The sequence below is a fragment of the Giraffa tippelskirchi genome, chromosome 10 (genome assembly GCF_054371585.1).
Source record: "Giraffa tippelskirchi isolate mGirTip1 chromosome 10, T2T-mGirTip1v1.2.pri, whole genome shotgun sequence".
In the NCBI taxonomy this organism is placed as follows: Eukaryota; Metazoa; Chordata; class Mammalia; order Artiodactyla; family Giraffidae; genus Giraffa; species Giraffa tippelskirchi.
In genome coordinates, this window is record NC_137284.1 from 31586998 (window position 1) to 31599234 (window position 12237).

At 40.5% G+C, this 12237-nt stretch overlaps 1 long non-coding RNA gene across 1 annotated transcript; it reads left to right on the forward strand.

Annotated features, from left to right (window-relative positions):
- Positions 1-8620: 8620 nt before the first annotated feature.
- LOC145523112 (uncharacterized) lies at positions 8621-11751 on the forward strand. The gene is made up of 5 exons (XR_014066357.1): positions 8621-8855; positions 9010-9474; positions 9658-9798; positions 10588-10695; positions 11438-11751. It is a non-coding gene; the product is annotated as an uncharacterized LOC145523112 (long non-coding RNA).
- Positions 11752-12237: the final 486 nt, after the last annotated feature.

Below are 12237 nucleotides of genomic sequence, written 5' to 3' on the forward strand. Positions count from 1 at the left end.
TGGAAAGGGTGTGGAGAAAAGGGAACCTTCTTACACTGTTGGTGGGAATGCAAACTAGTACAGCCACTATGGAGAATAGTGTGGAGATTCCTTAAAAAACTGGGAATAGAACCGCCATACGACCCAGCAATCTCACTGCTGGGCATACACACCGGGGAAACCAGAATTGAAAGAGACGCATGTACTCCAATGTTCATTGCAGCACTGTTTACAATAGCCAGGACATGGAAGCAACCTAGATGTCCATCAGCAGACGAATGGATAAGGAAGCTGTGGTACATATACACAGTGGAATATTACTCAGCCATTAAAAAGAATACATTTGAATCAGTTCTATTGAGATGGATGAAACTGGAGCCCATTATACAGAGTGAAGTAAGCCAGAAAGAAAAATACCAATGCAGTATACTAACGCATATATATGGAATTTGAAAGATGGTAACGATAACCCTATATGCGAGACAGAATAAGAGACACAGATGCATAGAACAGTCTTATGGACTCTGAGGGAGAAGGTGAGGGTAGGACGTTTTGAGAGAATAGCATTGAAACATGTATATTATCATATGTGAAACAGAACACCATTCCAGGTTCGATGCATGAGACAAATGCTCAGGGCTGGGGCAATGGGATGACCCAGAGGGATGGGATGGGGAGGGAAGTAGGAGGGGGGTTCAGGATGGGGAACACATGTAAACCCATGGCTGATTCATGTCAATGGATGGCAAAAACCACTACAATATTGTAAAGTAATTAGCCCCCAACTAAAATAAATAAATTTATTTAAAAAAAAATTTGAAAAAGAAAAAAGAAATGTGAACAAGCCTGAATCAGTACTCCTATGTTCTCCAGTTGTATGCAAGATTTTATGGTTTACAAAGTGTTCTGGGGTATATTGTCAAGTTAAAGCTTGAAAATAAACCTAATATTTGTAGCACAAATTATATTACTGTACCAAATGCCTCTTCACTTAGCAAAGAATATTGTTGGGATAAAAGTCAGGTCTTCTTAATTTAGAACACAGAGGTGGCACCTGGAAGCCTGAAATGCCTGCCTATTTAGTGGATTCCAGCCATTCAAAGCCTGGAAGGGCCATGGTCTAGATGAAAACAGTCCAAATCGAAGTGGCATCTTGACACTTGCTTATACATTTATCACTAAGAAAATACAGTCCTCTCAATGGCATGGTCTGTAGCAGTCACCATTTCCCCCCCCAGAAACTGGAACTAAATGTGTAATCAATAAATGTTTCTTGAAGTCTGAACTCAGTGCCACCTCTGTCCAGGTTGTGACCAAGTAATGGCATTCCTCAACCCATGGATAGCCATGTGAACTTGTGATGGTGAGGTGTACAAAATAACACCAAAAATGTTGCTATTCTTTTCAGACTGTTGCATTTTTTTAAAGAAAAAAATGTCAAAATGTCTTGTGAAAGATTATAAAATGTAGATCATTTTCCCCCTTGAATTTAAAGCCTTGCAAGTGTTTATTTAGGCAATTGTTGGGCTGAGGGAAGGGAGGAAGTAATGATGAGTCCAGTAGAACTCATTTAGACTAATATCTGTAGAAGAGGCTGGTCTGCTAAGTGAACAGATGCTTCATGAGCTGAACCAAATTAGATTGATGACTGAATCATAGTGAAGCTCTGGATGCAGGAATAAACCTGTTACAAGAATATTCTATCCTGTTCAAAGAGCATTCTGCCAGGATCTAGAACAATCAAGGCCACTTGACTTAGGCCAAATTGGATTCACCAACACCAAAGATGAAGAGTTGTAAATCTGGCAGAACTATCAGGCTGTTGAGAGAAAGGTTTCATGGTAGATGAAATTTATCAGCTATCATTGATTTCTGAGGAACAAGCACCAGACTTTAGGCAAGATGGGTTCATTACAGACATTGCCATTGTGAATCCATACAAGAGTCCCACATTAAGGCATTCTTATCAAGAAAACCCACTGGTCATAGAAAACACCCTTTTACAACAGCACAAGAGATGACTCTACACATGGACATCACCAGATGGTCAATACCAAAATCAGATTGATTATATTCTTTGCAGCTGAAGATGGAGACGCTCTATACAGTCAGCAAAAACAAGCCTGGGAACTGACTGTGGCTCAGATCATGAACTCCTTATTGCCAAATTCAGACTTAAATTGAAGAAAGTAGGGAAAACCACTAGGCCATCCAGGTATGACTTAAATCAAATCCCTTACAATTATACAGTGGAAGCAACAAATAGATCCAAGGGATTAGATCTGATAGACAGAGTGCTGAAGAACTATGGATGAAGGTTTGTAACAATGTTCCCAAGGCAGTGACAAAAACCATCCCCAAGAAAAAGAAATGCAAGGCAAAATGGCTGTCTGAGGAGGCCTTACAAACAGCTGAGAAAAGAAGAGAAGCAAAAGCAAAGGAGAAAAGGAAAGATATACCCATTTGAATCCAGAGTTTCAAAGAATAGCAAGGAAAGATAAGAAAGCCTTATGAACAATGTGAACAATGCAAAGAAACAAAGGAAAACAATAGAATGGGAAAGACTAGAGATCTCTTCAAGAAAATTAGAGATATCAAGGGACAATTTCATGCAAAGATAGGCACAATAAGGGACGGAAATAGCATGGACAAAACAAAAGCAGAAGATATTAAAGACGAGGTAGCAAGAATACACAGAACTACACACAAAAAAAATCTTAAAGACACGGATAACCACAATGCTGTGATCACTCACCTAGAGCCAGACATCTTGGAGTCCAAAATCAAGTGGGCCTTAGGAGGCATCACTATGGACAAAGCTAGAAGAGGTGATGAAATTCCAGATGAGCTATTTCAAATCCTAAAAGATGATGCTGTTGAAGTGTTGCACTCAATGTGCTAGCAAATTTGGAAAACTCAGCAGTGGCCATACACAACTAGAAAAGATCAGTTTTCATTTCAATTCCAAAGAAGGGCAGTGCCAAAGAATGTTTAAAGTACCACACAATTGCATTCATTTCACATGCTAGCAAGGGCATGCTCAAAATCTTCCAAGCGATGCTTCAATACTATGTCAACTGAGAACTTCCTGATGCTCAATCTGGATTTAGAAAAGGCAGAGGAACCAGAGATCAAATTGCCAATAACAGCTGGATCATAGGAAAAACAAGAGAATTCCATCTACTTCTGGTACTTTAACTACACTAAAGCCTTTGATTGTATGGATCACAACAAACTGGAAAATTATTTGAGAGATGGGAATACCAGACTGCCTTACCTGCCTCCTGAGAAACCTGTATGCAGGTCAAAAAGTGATAGTTAGAACCAGACATGGAACAACAGACTGGTTCAAAATTGGGAAAGGTGTACAGGAAGGTTGTATATTGTCACTCTGCTTATTTAACTTATAGGCAGTGTATATCACACAAAATGCTGAGCTGGATGAAGCAAAAGCTGAAATCAAGATTGCTGGGAGAAATATCAATAACCTCAGATATGCAGATGACACCACCCTTATGGCAGAAAGCAAAGAGAAACTAAAGAGCCTCTTGATGAAGGTGAAAGAGGAGAGTGAAAAAGCTGGCTTAAAACTCAACATTCAAACAACTAAGATCATGGCATCTGGTCCCATCACTTCATGGCAAATAGACAGGGAAACAGTGGAAACAGTGAAAGGCTGTATTTTCCTAGGCTCCAAAATCACTGTGGATGGTGACTGCAGCCATGAAATTAAAAGACGCTTGCTCCTTGGAAGAAAAGCTATGACCAATTTAGATAGCATATTAAAAATCAGAGATATGACACCATTCCATGTTCGATGCATGAGACAAGGGCTCAGGGCCGGGGCAATGGGATGATCCAGAAGGATGGGATGGGGAGGGAGGTGGGTGGGGGGTCCAGGAGGGGGAACACATGTAAACCCATGGCTGATTCATGTCAATGTATGGCAAAAACTACTGCAATGTTGTGAAGTGATTGGCCCCCAACTAAAATAAATAAATTTATAAATTAAAAAAATAAAAAATAAAAAATAAAAAAATAAAAATCAGAGATAATACTTTGCCAACAAACGTCCATCTAGTCAAAGCTCTGGTTTTTCCAGTAGTCATGTACGGATGTGAGAGCTGGACCATAAAGAAGGCTGAGCGCCGAAGAATTGTTGCTTTCAAATTGTGGTGTTGGAGAAGACTCTTGAGAGTCCCTTGGACTGCAAGGAGATTAAACCAGTCAATCCTAAAGGAAATCAGTCCTGAATATTCATTGGAAGGACTGATGCTGAAGCTCTAATACTTTGGCCACCTGATGCGAAGAGCCAACTCACTGGAAAAGACTCTAATGCTGGGAAATATTGAAGGCAGGAGGAAAAGGGGACAACAGAGGATGAGATGGTTGGATGGCATCACTACTTAATGACCATGAGTTTGAGAAAGCTCCAGGAGATGGTGAAGGACAGGGAAGCCTGGAGTGCGACAGTCCATGGGGTCTCAAAGAGTTGGACACAGCTGAGTGATTGAACAACAGCAATCTTACAGAAGAGAAAACAGGTTCAGAAATGTTCAATTGCACTGGGTTATACAGTTGGTAGAGAGTGAACCTGGCTAGGGAACTGGTTCTATATAGCTACTCTCAAACTATTTGCACTATAATTAGTTTCCTCAAAGTGAAAAGGGATTTACTGAGCTCATAAGCAAATACCAGGTGCAAGAAAATGGAATGCAATGGGGCACCCTGTGTTCCCCAGGACACAACCTCTACATCATCCCCGCATCCCGACATAAGGCTTCAACACTCCGGAGGATGTAACACTTAACTGTCAGAAATGGTATCAGTCTCAGCCCATGAGACAAACCTTGTCTGTTATGAAACCTCAGTCACAGTTCTCCTGGCTTTTCAGTGTTGTGAACACTGCCAACTTTTTCTTGGGGTCATAAATAAAAATGGAAGGAAAGCTGAGTCTGGTTCGGGGAAGATTTCCTATTACCGTAGCCAAGAAGTCTATGCCCCTGCACCAACTGTGACCATGTTTTGTTCTTGAAAACCAAGAGTGTGGGAGAACTTCAGGCTACTCACACTGTAAATGCCAATGTCTTAGGCATGTCAGAAACGAGTTGTTAGCATGGGGGAAGGCATTTTCTAAGCTTCTATATTGATTGTGGCACTTAACTAGCACAGTAATTCTGTGAGGTAACTATCACTATTATTCCTGTTGTACAGAAAAGAAAAGAGATGCTTAATGGATTGAGCAACATTTTTCTTCTCTTAAGGAACTTACAGGATAGAATGAGAAAATTCTAGAGGTCAGTGGATCTCATTGGTGAGGCTAGCAGGATACCCACCATCCTTGAGGCAGGGTCAACCTCTTCTCTTTTAACTTCAGAACATTTTACCCAAGGCATAAGCGAATTCAGGCATCCAGACAAACCCTCAAAATCCAGCCAGGCGCTTTGTCATGACGTGCTGTTCTACACTGGGGATTATATTCCCTCTTTGCCATGTGCCCAGATTCTTAGAGCTGAGTGTTGCCATTCTTCTCTCATTGAATGCCCCTTCTTAAAGAGGAGGAAACTGAAGTTCATATCAGTTAAGTAACTTGCCCAAGGTTGCTTAGCAATTTAAGCTTCAGGACCTGAGCTCACAGCCAATATTAAATTCTGTTCCCTTTCAGACAGCATGGTGTATTGGGTAAACCCATGAGCTAGGTTAGGACAAGGTGGTGGATAATGTCAAGTGCTAGGTAAAGTGTGTGACCTACCTCCTGAACACAATGGGAGCCCCTTTTGGTCCGAAAGCAGGAAGTGATCAAATCTTTCTTTTAGTCAAATAATTTTGGCTGCAATATGGAAAGTGGGCTGGAGGCAGAGCTGTCAGAAGTGACAAGGCTGTGCCAGTTGCCCTAGTGAGTGAGGATGAAGATTAGAGCTGAGGAGGAAGCCCGGGAAAAGCCACAGAGTAATAGACATTGAATAGCTGTACATTAGCTGCAATGAGGTTAGTAACTTAAGGTATGACACCATTGCTATGAGACATAGAAATACTACACAGAAAACACTGAACACAGCATGTGCCATTATCTTTAGTAAATGTTTTTTATTATTGTTATTGTGACAGCGGCTAGTGTTAAAATGTATCCTCTGTTCCTCTAGCCCCAAGCTTTTCTGATTTTCTTCCTTTAGCCAGGCAGATTTATCTTCTCTCAATCTCATTCTAGATCATCTCTGGAAATCAGAGTTCTCAGAGCTAACAGGAAACCCATGGGTCATGAGGACTTTCTTCCCTTTCTCTCCAATACCTATTTTACCAAAAAGGAAACATACTCCATGAGCTGAGTGGGAGGTTTCCAGCTGCCGGACTCCAAGGATGCCTCTTCTGAGGACCCAAGCAACTTCCTGGATTTCCTCCCACACTTCAGAATCAAATGCTTCTTTCTCTGGATTCCCATACCTTGTTATTTTTCCCCTATCTTACCACTTTTTCCACTATTTTGATACCATATGTGAGGCTGTCTTCCACATGACCTCTACAGGGAAAGCCAACCAAAAGTGATTCCTAAACCCCCTGCCTTTACCTTTCATATCACACTTCATACATCCTTTCACTTATTTTAAACTACAGAATGCATATTTAAAATATAGAAAGTAACATTTTAAAAGGTGAGGGAAAATATCTGCCTTTTTACTATCTATTGCTAATGACTAAAACAGTGCCTAGATCATGCAGGCACTTAAAACTATTTAATGAATTAGCATATTAATCACTGTATTCTCTGTACAAACACAGCACAAGCACATAGTAGGTACTTAATACATTTGCTTCGCGTATTTATACCAATTATTTATGCATTTCTTAAAATCTGGATTTCAGCACTAAAGGCTTGAACACAGCCCAAAGCATATGAATCCTAAATAAATGACACATTTCTCTGAAAGAGAAAAAAAATTGCAGTTATTTAAAAATGGCCTCAAGTCTAATAGTTAATGTTCAAGCATGACTTATTTACCATCTGAAATGTTTCTTCTCCTTGAGAAATATGTGAGGCGACACCAGTCACATTAGCTCACTTAAATGTATGTTGGAAATGACTTTGTAATTTGAAATAATAAAAATTTACTTTATTTGATTTATGGTTTGCCAAGGCTCAGCTATAACTAGTCATTTTCTCATGTATATTCACACAACTTACACATGTCCAAATGGATAGATGTGAAGGAAAAAATATACAAGAAGCCTGCAGAAATATGTTATTGCTGTTGTTATAATTATGTTTTATATTATCATTATTTTATCATTTCCCACTTTTCCCCAAACCCTACTCCTTTGGGTGAGATGAGATATTTTAAATTAAAGATCAGTAAGTCTTTTGAGAAAATGCCATGCATTTTGCAACTTTTAATTTTTCAGAAAAATAAAAAGGATGGCGCATACAATTTAGTGTCAGGAAACCCAAATTTGAGACTCAGCAGATCTTTTTTAAAAAATCTGTTAAACACACGTGCACATATAAATAAGAGTACCTATTCTCCCATTTAGGAAAAATATACAAGAATGCCAAAGAATGTACAAGATCACATAAAATTTTGTTCATTTCACATCCTAGCAAGGTAATGCTCCAAATCCTTCAAGCTAGGATTTAGCAGTATGTGAACCATGAACTTCCAGATGTACAAGCTGGATTTAGAAAAGGCAAAGGAACCAGAGATCAAATTGCCAACATCCATTGGATCACATTAATAGAAAAAGCAAGGGAATTCTAGAAAACCATCTACTTCTCCTTCACTGACTACACTAAACCCTTTGACTGTGTAGATCACAACAAACTGGAAAATTATTCAAGAGAAGGGAATACCAGACCTTACCTGACATACGCAGACGATACCACTCTAATGGCAGAAAACAAAGAGAAACTAAAGAGCTTGTCTTTTGATGAGGGTGAAAGAGGAGAGTGAAAAGCTGGCTTAAAACTCAACATTCAAAAAATTAAGATCATGGCATCTGGTCCCATCACTCATGGCAAACAGAAGGGGAAAAAGTGGAAGCAGTAACAAATTTTATTTTCTTGGTCTCCAAAATCACTGCAGACAGTGACTACAGACATGAAATTAAAAGATGCTTGCTCCTTGGAAGGAAAGGTATAACAAACCTAGACAGCATATTAAAAAGCAGAGACATCATTTTGCTGACAAAGATCTGTCTAGTCAAAGCTCTGCTTTTTCCAGTAGTCATGTACAGATGTGAGAGTTGGACCATTAAGAAGGCTGAGTGCCGAAGAATTGTTGCTTTCAAATTGTGGTGTTGGAGAAGACTCTTGAGAGTCCCTTGGACAGCAAGGAGATCAAACCAGTCAATCATAAAGGAAATCAATCCTGGATATTCATTGGAAGGACTGATGCTGAACTCCAATACTTTGGCCACCCAATGTGAAGAGTCAACTCATTGGATAAGACTCTGATGCTGTAAAGATTAAGGACAGGAGGAGAAGGGAACAACAGAGGATGAGAAGGTTAGATAGCATTACCAACTCAATGGATATGAGTTTGAGCAAACTTGGGAGACAGTGAAAGACAGGGAAGCCTGGTGTTACATCCAGTCTATGGGGTCACAAAGAGTCAGACACTACTTAGTGACCGAACAACAACAGCCATTTAGGACCAGTTGTAAGATTTGCAGGGTTCAGTACAAAGTGGAAATGGTGGGGGAGGCTGTGAGAAAATTGTTAAGAAGTTCCTAATGGTGACAGCAGAACATGATCCTTCTAGTCGTGGGCTCCTGTGTGGCTACACAGGTTTTAAGGTCTACGGAGCTGACTCTGCAGCCAGATATGAGGACTAACTAAGATTATGTGACCTGACTCCCACAGTGTGATGTCTGACCCATAGCAGGTATTTAACAAACTCTCGTTTCTCCAAGACAGGTTGCAAGTGGCCCTCATAGAGCCCATCAAGTCTGATGCATTCGGTTGCTTCTACAAGAAATGAGTTCTCTACACCATACACCCAGAGGTTTTAACTATAACCTGTTTAACTCTCTCTTTAGGTATAAAAGGAAAAAAAAAAAATTAACAAACTCTAAAGTACCCAAGGTTTAAAGAACCAAACTGTGTCCCAAATGGGAGGTTTTCCCATGAGGCCCTATTCCCACATGAACTCTGACACCCTGAAACCATGTGCTGCTACCTGGAATTCCAGATGGTCAAATTAAGGAGCCAAATCATCAAATGGAAGGTTCTGGTTCTCAACTCTGATCATCTTAGGCATGTCAGGGAGTGGGTGTGGAGGATCGTGTTTCCTAACGAAGGTAGAAAAAAACAAACAAACCAGAATTGATGCATCCCAGCTGGCCACAGAAATGGGCTCCTCTGACTCTCCTATAGCATCTCTCCTCACCTCCCCATTGGGCTGTGGCATTAAGAGAGATCTTTGGTTCGTGCAAGGCTACATAATCAGGGAGGGTGCTCAAACCTCTCCTTGTGGAATGCGGATGACATCTGGAATTAAAGAGGTATTCTCTTTTAATCACTGTTCAATCTTCCGGAGGGGATAAATGAGTATGCGGGTAGCTTCCAGCTGCCCAAACTGATTTAGTTAAATAATGTAATCTATTTGTACACAAATGTGGAATAAATGTCACTGAAGTTCCTTAGCGTGCAGTTATAATGAGTTATCCCTTTCTCGAGGTGATTAGGAGTGTTTAGTTTGTTTCAAATGCATATCAAGCCTCATGATTGCCAATGAGCCAGGGACAACCTAAATTAGCCTCCCACAGCTGCTGACCTCTGCAGCCGCAACAAAACCATCCCTTTGAGGGGGAGAGTCTCCTCTAATGGTAAGTATGGAGCGGATTTTTCTTTCACTCCCTTTAAAGTGTAATGTTCCTATCAAGCCTCCACAGACCCAGGTCTGCCCAGAGCTAGTCAGGGAAACGCAATCAGAATTTTAAGACTAAACAGGACCTTACACTCAGTTTACATATTGTTTTGCATATGGGAAACCTGAGACTCAGAGACAAATTAAGGACTTTGCCCAAGCCAACAGATTATTTCAGCGTCAGACCTAAAAACCCTGGATTGTGACATCCAGTTCCCTTTTCTCACACCTACCCTTAGTTTTCAACTTCTTAAGGTGACAAATTACTGCGTGAGGGTGGCACGGTGTTATGGAGGGGAACGTGGTCTCTAAAAGCAGGGTGACTGGGTGCGGCCAGAGCCAGGTCAAATGTTCTCTGTACGACATTGAACAAGTTGCATCCGAAATGGAGCGTCAGTCTGCCAATCAAAACAATGGGAATCTGACTTGCTTTCTAGGGATTGTCTGTCCTGTCACAGACATTTTACTAACATTTACTTCTTTGAATATTTGTGTGACTACTTTAGCTAATAGCTTCACTTCCTGTTCTGAAGTGAATTTTCCCAAGGATCCTTTCTGGTTTGCTGTATCAGATTTTTTTTTTTCTTTAACCCACTGAATTAAAAAAAAAAAAAAAAAAACACTAAAAAGATGAAAGCTAAATGAAGAATGATTTCACATATTGTCTTCTGTAAAGAGATGAAACATGCAAGAAAGGAAGACATAGTGGGAACTATCAAGTCACCAAAATGAGATTATGCCTTTGCAGGTGAATATCCATCTTGTTGTCCTGGTCAGATAACTGTGGAAGAAGTAGTTCTATCACCTTGTGCAAAACAGATGCCTCTGCAGCTACTCCTGGCTTCCAAGAGAAAAAGTAATCATTGTGTGCTATTTGAATGTCTTCATAAATATAATTTATGGCTTTGATACAGATCAGTCCTGCACGGTCTTAGAAGATCAATAGTGCCATGTTCATTAGTCCCGAATTGAATAGCTCTCATACTTTGGCTAGAAGATGGTAACAGTTTTTAATGATTTTTTGCCAGGTGGCATCAAAAGCAGATTCTGTGTCACTGGTAATTTCCTTAGTTATCTAGGGGCTTTTCATTCCCTCATCCGACCATGAAGGTCAGAGAGTTGCTCTCTACAAAGATGACTGTAGCTGCTTTCTTGGACCCTTAGAATAAAGTGTGTAACTATTCAGGAGCTGCTGGGTAATAGTTGTTTTTACTCAAGCCCTGTGGTGATGGGGAGAAAGGTAATGCATTTCCCCCATCATGCCATGGTGGAGAGGCATCATGACATTTTCAAAAGATAAGTGAGAGACCTGAGTTCTAATTCCAAAAGTGCTACTTTCTTAGTGGTTTTGAGTTTGGATAAATTATTCAAGGTGGGAGATTGCTAGTTTAATGGACCCTAATGAACCATGCCTCTGAAAATACATGTTCTTGGGTAGTCTTCTTGAATCTGGGAAGTTTTAAACATAGGATATATCAACCATAGATGGTTTAACCATGATTTGCTTTAAAAAATAGAATGTAGAGGGACTGACGTTCTGTCAATTGTGGAACTAAATCTTAAGAAGACTTCACAGTTTCCACTTTTGCCCTGTGCAGATAGACACACACCAAGTAAGAAGTCTGACTACTTTGAGACTGCCATGCTGTGTGGAAGCCCAAGCGCCATGTGGTCACTCCATATCACTCTGCAGTTTATTGTTCCATGTTCCCTGCAAAGAGGAGAATTAGGCTGTAGCCAATACTCTGAGCTTTCAGCTGCTAGTCACTGCCAGATGCCAGCCAGGTGACTGAAGCCATTTTGTAACATCCACTCACCCAGTATCCTGTCTCTCACAACACAAAGCAGAAGTAGTCCTGGCTTAACTGACAAAATTGTGAAAAGTAAATAAATGGTGTCATTTTATCTCCTATGCTTGTAGTGCATTTTTTCTAATAGAAGAAGTAGCCAGCCTCTTAAGCTAGTCTGTCTGAACCCCAGTTTCCCATCTGGAAGATGAAATGTGGGATCAAATAACCCACATACCACATCAAATACTCATGGCACTCAAGGCCCTGTGCTATCTGACCTCAATTAGTACTTCTAGCTTCCTCTTCTCTGACTGACCCTGGAAACGACCCTGGAGCCACTTTGGGACATTTGCAATTTCTGACATTTGGCCATTTGCAGTTCTTTGCACGTTTGAATTGCTTGCAATAGCCTAGATAATTTAAGACTTCCACAATATTTTTCTTCTCTTTCTCTGCTATGAATACCTTTCCCTATCAGGTAAAATGCCACCTCTACCATGAAGCTGTTCCCATTCACCCGTGTCTACCTGCCACCTACACCCTCTGCAAAGTAGTTGCCTCTGGACTCCTAGAAGTACTATACTAAGGCAGACTGCTTACCACAATGA